This window comes from Sceloporus occidentalis, unplaced genomic scaffold (genome assembly GCF_023333645.1).
Source record: "Sceloporus occidentalis isolate IW3139 unplaced genomic scaffold, rSceOcc1.0.p SCAF_18, whole genome shotgun sequence".
NCBI lineage: Eukaryota > Metazoa > Chordata > Lepidosauria > Squamata > Phrynosomatidae > Sceloporus > Sceloporus occidentalis.
Window position 1 is genome coordinate 4,622,155 of NW_028316998.1, and position 6,870 is coordinate 4,629,024.

A 6,870-nucleotide genomic window follows, 5' to 3' on the forward strand; every position below is an offset into this window, starting at 1 on the left:
ACACAATACCCCAGAAGGAAGCATATTTCCATCCTGTTTCAGTTGCAATGGAAGAGAAGGAGACAAAGGCACTGTCCTTCTCACCATCTCTGTTATGTATTCCCAACCTCTTTCTTCTAGGATGGAACTTTAGCAGTTCAGCAAACTTTAATTCATAAAAGGACACAGGGCAAATTAAGCCACGGTAGCAAAACATAGTACATTATTATACTGCATGTTTATATGATATGATTATAACGTTTTATCATAAGATTCTGAAACTATATGGGCATATCATAAATAATAGAGATAAATAGTATAAGTAGCTGCATGGATTTAATAAGCGGCATAGCACATACACATCAATGACAACTATTGTGAAAATTGTATATCATATGTTACATGTTGTGCCGGGTTTGTTGTTACACGTTTCAGATCAGCCTGAGATAAGCATCATAATCTGCTTTACAGAAAGTGGTTATGCTTTGAGCATGGGAATTCAGCAAACAAGCATCGTCAAGGTGATACTTTTTATTAGCCAATTGAGTAAAAATAGAGTGCAAGCCTTTAAAACATTTGGAGGGTTTTTGTTTTTTTTTACATATCCTTGTGAGCCTTCATGCTTTAATTTCATTGGTGGCTATCCCCCTTTATTAGTAAATGAAATGACATTAAAGAAATTTTATCACATTAGTTGTGCATTATGCAGGGTTAGCATAGCCTTTTTGCAGAGTGCACTAGACAGGGTAAGCTATATTTAAAGGGTCACTCCAGTTTAACCCCTTCGTGACAATTGCCGGTCCGGGCACGTCACTGAAAATCGTGACGATTATGACAATTGACGTGCCAGGACCGGCACGTCTTTAAACGGGTGAAAAAATCGATCCGTGATCGATTTTTTCACTCAAACGGTGTTGCTCTAATGCCTCGACATCGAGGCATTGAGCAACACCAAAAAAAACATTCCCGCCCCCCCCCGATCGCTCCTAGGAGCAAAAAAAAAACATGTTTGAAAGACTGCACGTCTTTCAAACATGGCGGCGCCCGCCGCCGAAAAACGGGTTTAGGAAGCGATCGCGAGTCGCTTCCTTTGCTTAGCTGGTGTTGCTAAGATGCCCCAGTATCGAGGCATCTTTGCAACACCTGTTTAGCAAAGGAAGCGACTCGCGATCGCTTCCTAAATGCTCAACTTACCTTCCCGGTGCCGGTGTCTTCGAAACACACGCGGTGTTTCAAGATGGCGGCGCCCATCAAGCCGGGGGGCGGAGCCTGCTGACATCATCGGGGGGGTGTTGCTGGATGTCATGGACATCCAGTGAATAACACCCCTAGTGGTCAGATCACTCATAAGAGTGATCATGATTTGATAAATCAAAGGCAATGTTTTCTAAACATTGCCTTTGATCAGTATTGGATCTGCCTCCCTCCTTCACTTGCTTCTAGTGAGGGAGAGAGACAGATCAGTGTGTTCTGGTATTTCAGGTATTCCCTAATAAAAATATATATATATTGATCCAAAGGCTCTTATAAGAGCCACCCATATAATATTAACCCCTTCATTGCCATTGATCACTGCATAAACAGTGATCTTGCATAGTGGCAATTGTTTTTGGGTTTTTTTTTTTTTACATGTTTTTTTACTTTTTTTAGTTTTTTTTACTTTTTTTAGGTTTTTTTTTTATTTTTTATTATAGCCATTAACCCTTTCCTTCCCCACTATTTTTGCTGCAATTCTTACCATGCAGCGGTATACGGCTGAGGAGGCGTATGCCTTTTTGGCCACAGATTCTGAGGCCACTGATACAGCGTCAGATTTTGACGTTGGTCAGTTCACAGATACATCTAGTGATGTATCTGTGGCTGTTAGGACGCCTACCACACGTAGTCGTGGCAGTGCACCAGAGGCATGGGTAGCGCCTAATAGGTACAAGCCAGCTATCCCTCCTTTTTCTGGAATTCCTGGCATCAATATTGATGTTACAGGATTCACTCCACTGCAATTTGTGCAGGTTTTTTTGGGAGACGATGTCTTGGGAGACATTGTCACACAAACAAACATTTATGCCCAGCAGCACCGTGCTGCTAGCCCTAATTCTTTTTGGGCAAAACAGCCATGGACTCCCATTGACGTGCCAGAATTTCTTAAATTCTGGGCACTCACAATGTTAATGGGCATTATAAAAAAGCCCTCCATCCGCTCCTACTGGAGCACCAGCCCCATCTTTAGTACCCCCATTTTTGCCCAAACTATAACTAGGCAAAGGTATGAAATGATTCTTCGTTTCATGCATTTTAGCGACAACAGCCTGTGCCCCCCTAAGGAGGACCCCCAGTTTGATAGGCTGTACAAAATCCGCCCCCTGATTACCCATCTCGCTGCCAGGTTTCCAGAGGTTTATACACCTGGAAAAAATATCTGCGTGGATGAATCCCTAATGAAATATAAAGGAAGGTTGGGATTCAAGCAGTATATTCCTTCCAAGCGCTCCAGGTATGGAGTGAAGGTGTATAAGCTCTGCGAGAGCGAGACAGGATATACTCATGCCTTCCGGGTATACGAGGGTAAGGATAGCTACCTTGACCCTCCAGGTTGCCCAGATCATCTGGGCACCAGTGCCAAGATTGTTTGGGACCTAATATTCCCCCTTATGAACAAAGGCTACCACTTGTATGTAGATAACTTCTATACAAGCGTCCCTTTGTTCAAGCTGCTGTATTGTTTCGATACGGTAGCTTGCGGTTCTATAAAAAAGAACCGCTTGGGTTTCCCACAACGCCTGGTACGAACCCGGCTAGGAAAGGGGGAGACCTCAGCTCTACGCCAAGAGGAGCTTTTGGCATTGAAGTTCAAGGACAGAAAAGAGGTGTGCATGCTGAGCACCATCCACGATGAGAGAACTGTGGAGGTTTCTGTCCGTGGCAGAGCTGGGGTCACTACAAAGCCAGTGTGCATCAGGGCCTATAACAAGCACATGGGTGGAGTTGATCTGTCAGATCAACTCCTACAGCCCTACCTCATTATGAGGAAGACAAAGGCCTGGTACAAGAAGGTTGCAATTTATCTAATGCAAATTGCAACCTATAACGCTTTTTTGCTGCACAAAAAAGCAGACACTGGGCTGAAGCTGTCTTTTTTGCAGTTTCAGCTCGAAGTAATTTCAGGTATCTTGTACCGTGATGCACCTGGTCCCGAAGTAGTGATGGGAACCAACAGAATTGGGGCTACCCATTTTATTTTTAAAATCCCCCCTACAGCAAAGAAGCAGAATCCCCAAAAGAGATGCAGGGTATGCTACAGCAGGGGGCAAAGAAAGGACACCACATTTTACTGTCCAGATTGCCCTGGAAAACCTGCACTCTGTGTCGGTGACTGCTTCAAGCTGTATAACACAGTTTCCCATTTTTAATTTTTTTTTTGTTCCTGCTCCATTTTTGTATTTTTTTTTAATTTTTTGTTACATTTACTGTTTTTTAGCTTTTATTTGCTCCACCATTTTTAAGCGTTTTTATTTGCACTGTCAAGTGACCCCTGTGTCCATTCCGTGGCATGAGGGACCACTTAAGGTGCTAGATCAAATCCCTTCTTGGAGATAGGCCAGGCTTTCTTGTAACCTGTCCCTACTGATAGTTGGGTACAAGCATTTTTCTTTACCCAGATGTAAAATTCCTACTGAATTTGAATTGCTCATGTTCCAAATGTGGCCCTTTTGCCCCCAAACAATCTGACAAACCCATGCATGTGGGGTATCAATGTACTCAAGAGATGTTGCTGGACACATATCTGGGTGTTGTGTGACAGCAACATATACCAGGAGCTGTAATTTCACACCTGAAGTACAAAGTATGTGAAAAAAACACCAAAAACAATTACTATCCCAAACTTTGACAAGGGTTGGTGGTAGGATTAGTGCATGGAAAGGGTTAAACTATCAGCATCTAAAATACCCTGGGGTGTCTAGTTTTCAAAAATATATGGTTTGGTGGGGTAAATTTAATTTGCTGGCTTCAAAGATGCCCCAAATACCACATAGAGACAGAATTACCAGATTCAGAGAAAAATGGTTTTGAATTAGCAAAACGCTACTTGTACTTATTGCCCCATAACGTGTAGAAGAAAGCAAAAAAACATAAAAACATTGGGTATTTCTAAACTCGGGACAAATAGTAGAATCTATTTAGCAGGTTTTTTCAGTAGTTTTTTATGATGAATAAAAGATTTTTCAAATAAAAGTGAGAAAATGTGTTTTTTTTTCAATTTTTCGTCATATTTTATTATTTTTATTATAGGAAATTACATCATATGAAAAAAATTTTGGTGTCTGAAGAAAGCCCTTCTTGTCCTGAAAAAAACAATATATAACTTGTGTGGGTTTAGTAAATGGGTTAAGAGAAAATTACAGCTAAACACAAACACCGCAGAAACGATAAAACAGCCATTGTCACGAAGGGTACAAAAAGTAAAATCAGCCTTTGTCACGAAGGGGTTAAAGGACTTTATGAGCAATTTAATATGGATTCTTTAAACCTGAAAAATCACTGATAGAAGAAGGAGCTGCACATGAAGGAATTTTGCAGCAGTAGAAGTGGAGGGAAAAGCTGCATATAATGGGGTTTTGCCCAGGGATGCGCAGTTTGTGTCACCTGACACCCAGGACATGCAGTTCCGGGCGGGTGTTTTTGTTCCGTTTTCATTTGGATCCTTCTCTCCGGCAGCCGTGGACATCTGCGCGTTGACCTCTCCTGCCGGAACTTCCGCCTATGGTGGAGCACCAGAAGGTTATGTCACGCCGGTGCTCTACCATAGGCGGAAGTTCCGGCAGTGGAGGTCATCGCGCAGACGTCCAGGGCTGCTGGAGAAAAGGAGGTTGCCTACCGGCTCTTCAGCAGGTGCGTCTCTGTAGCTGAAGTGTCGGCAGCAAAGGTTGTTTGCGCGCATCGCACAGACGTCCACTGGCCAGCCCCGCTAGACACCAGGGAGTCTGGGGGTGCATTGGTAAGTCAGGTGTGTGCTAGAAAGCAGAGTGGGATATCAAGGGGGGCAGAGTGGCACTTTTAGGGGGACATAAAGCATATCTAGGGGGCAGGTGGCTATTTCTAGTGGGCATAAAGCATATCTCAGGTGTCAGAGTGGCATATCTGGGAGGCAGAGTGGCATATCAGGGAGCAGAGGGGTATATCTGTAAGTAAGGTGCATTATAAATTAAGGGGGGGACCTTAAAATGGCTATTGGTTTTCTGCCTGTATATAACATATGCTGACAAACTGCTAGATACCAAAAATGTAAAAATACATGTATTCCTTTTCATTCATTAGACAAAATAATGTTTTACCATTCCACTAATGTGTATTTTTTCTTTAAATATATGTTTTTCTTTAAAATAGCACCAAACTTTAAGGGTGTGGCCTATATTCGGGTGCGGCCTATATTCGAGCCAATATGGTATAAATATATATATGTCCAGTTCCTTGGTAGGACATTTAGTTTCCTAGCAGTGAGCTGAGCATGTTTATTTAAGTAATTTAGAATTTGTACCAAGACAGGACTACATCCACATCAAGTGCAAATATATGATGGAGAGTGGAAAACAATGTTTAATTATTTATTTCTTAAACAAAATATTTGTTTAAAAATAACATGATAAATTTATGAAAATACAGAATACCCAAGCTCATATAGATATTGTAATATCTAAAATTCCAGGAAGATAATGTTTAGTTCAATGTATTATATGTTTTGATGCTAAATATCCTTGACACGCTATTAAAATATTGCAGTAAATATCTGTCTGTCAAAAGAAAATAAGAAAAATTAAAATAAATGAAAACCATGATACATATGCTGTCCAAGATCATTGTAGTTACGATGTTGGAAAATCACAACATTATTTTCTAGAGAAACACTATCAAAGAAAAAAAAGATAAAATAAGAACTGTATGGTGCAAGTGCTAATTTTAAAAAGGCCAATTTCAATAAGATAAGGACAGCTTGGCATAAACTCTTTAGAGAAAAAAACAAAATGAATATCTTCAAACAAATACTAAAAAGATAGACGTCTCAGTATGTACCATTTAAGATATAAGGAAGCCAATAATGAATGCAAATGGGTGATTAGATGGGCTAAACTAGAAAATGAGGGATAGCCAAAGAGAGCAAAACCAACCGTCAAAAAAGTACATTGTGGTTGGGAAAGTATTTGAAGGGTTATTAAGGGATAATATTCAGGAATTCATTGGAAAGAACAGTGTTATTAGCAAAAATCAGCATGGTTTTATGAAACATAGGTCCTGTCAAACAAACTTAATTGCATTCTATGAAAAAGTTAGCAGAAGTGTAGATCAGGGTGTTGCAGTGGATGTAATCTACTTGGATTTTGCCAAGGTGTTTGACACGGTTCCACACAATAGGTTAGTATTCAAACTGAAAGAAGTCTATGCAAATATTTGCCTTCTGTCTTTATTAAAATTCCAATTATTCGGTCATCAAGTTTAGAATAATTGTGTAATTGGTCTAGATGCAAATTCTTGTTCTTGGGTTGAACATTGGCTTAGTGATAAAGGGCAGAGAGTTGTCATAAACGGACATTTTTCAAGCTGGACAAAAGTGGTAAGTGGTGTCCCTGATGGTTCTGTTTTGGGGCCAATTTTGTTCAACATATGTATAAATAATCTTGAAACAGACATTGAAAGTAATGTTTTGGTGTTTGCAGATGACACTAAACTCTGTAAAGTAATACAATGTGAGCAGGATATTATTTTGCTGCAGATGGATTTAGATAGACTGGGGGACTGGGCACACAAATGGCAGATGACATTTAATGTAGATAAATGCAAAGTTATGCACTTCGGGGTAAGGAATGCACAAGCAACTTATATCCTAAATGGTAGTGAATT

The 6,870-nt window shown here is 40.5% G+C and overlaps 1 non-coding gene across 1 annotated transcript; it reads left to right on the forward strand.

The window, feature by feature from the left end:
* Window positions 1-3,489: 3,489 nt before the first annotated feature.
* Window positions 3,490-3,619, forward strand: LOC149302553 (small nucleolar RNA SNORA35). The gene has a single exon (XR_016272075.1). It is a non-coding gene; the product is annotated as a small nucleolar RNA SNORA35 (small nucleolar RNA).
* Window positions 3,620-6,870: the final 3,251 nt, after the last annotated feature.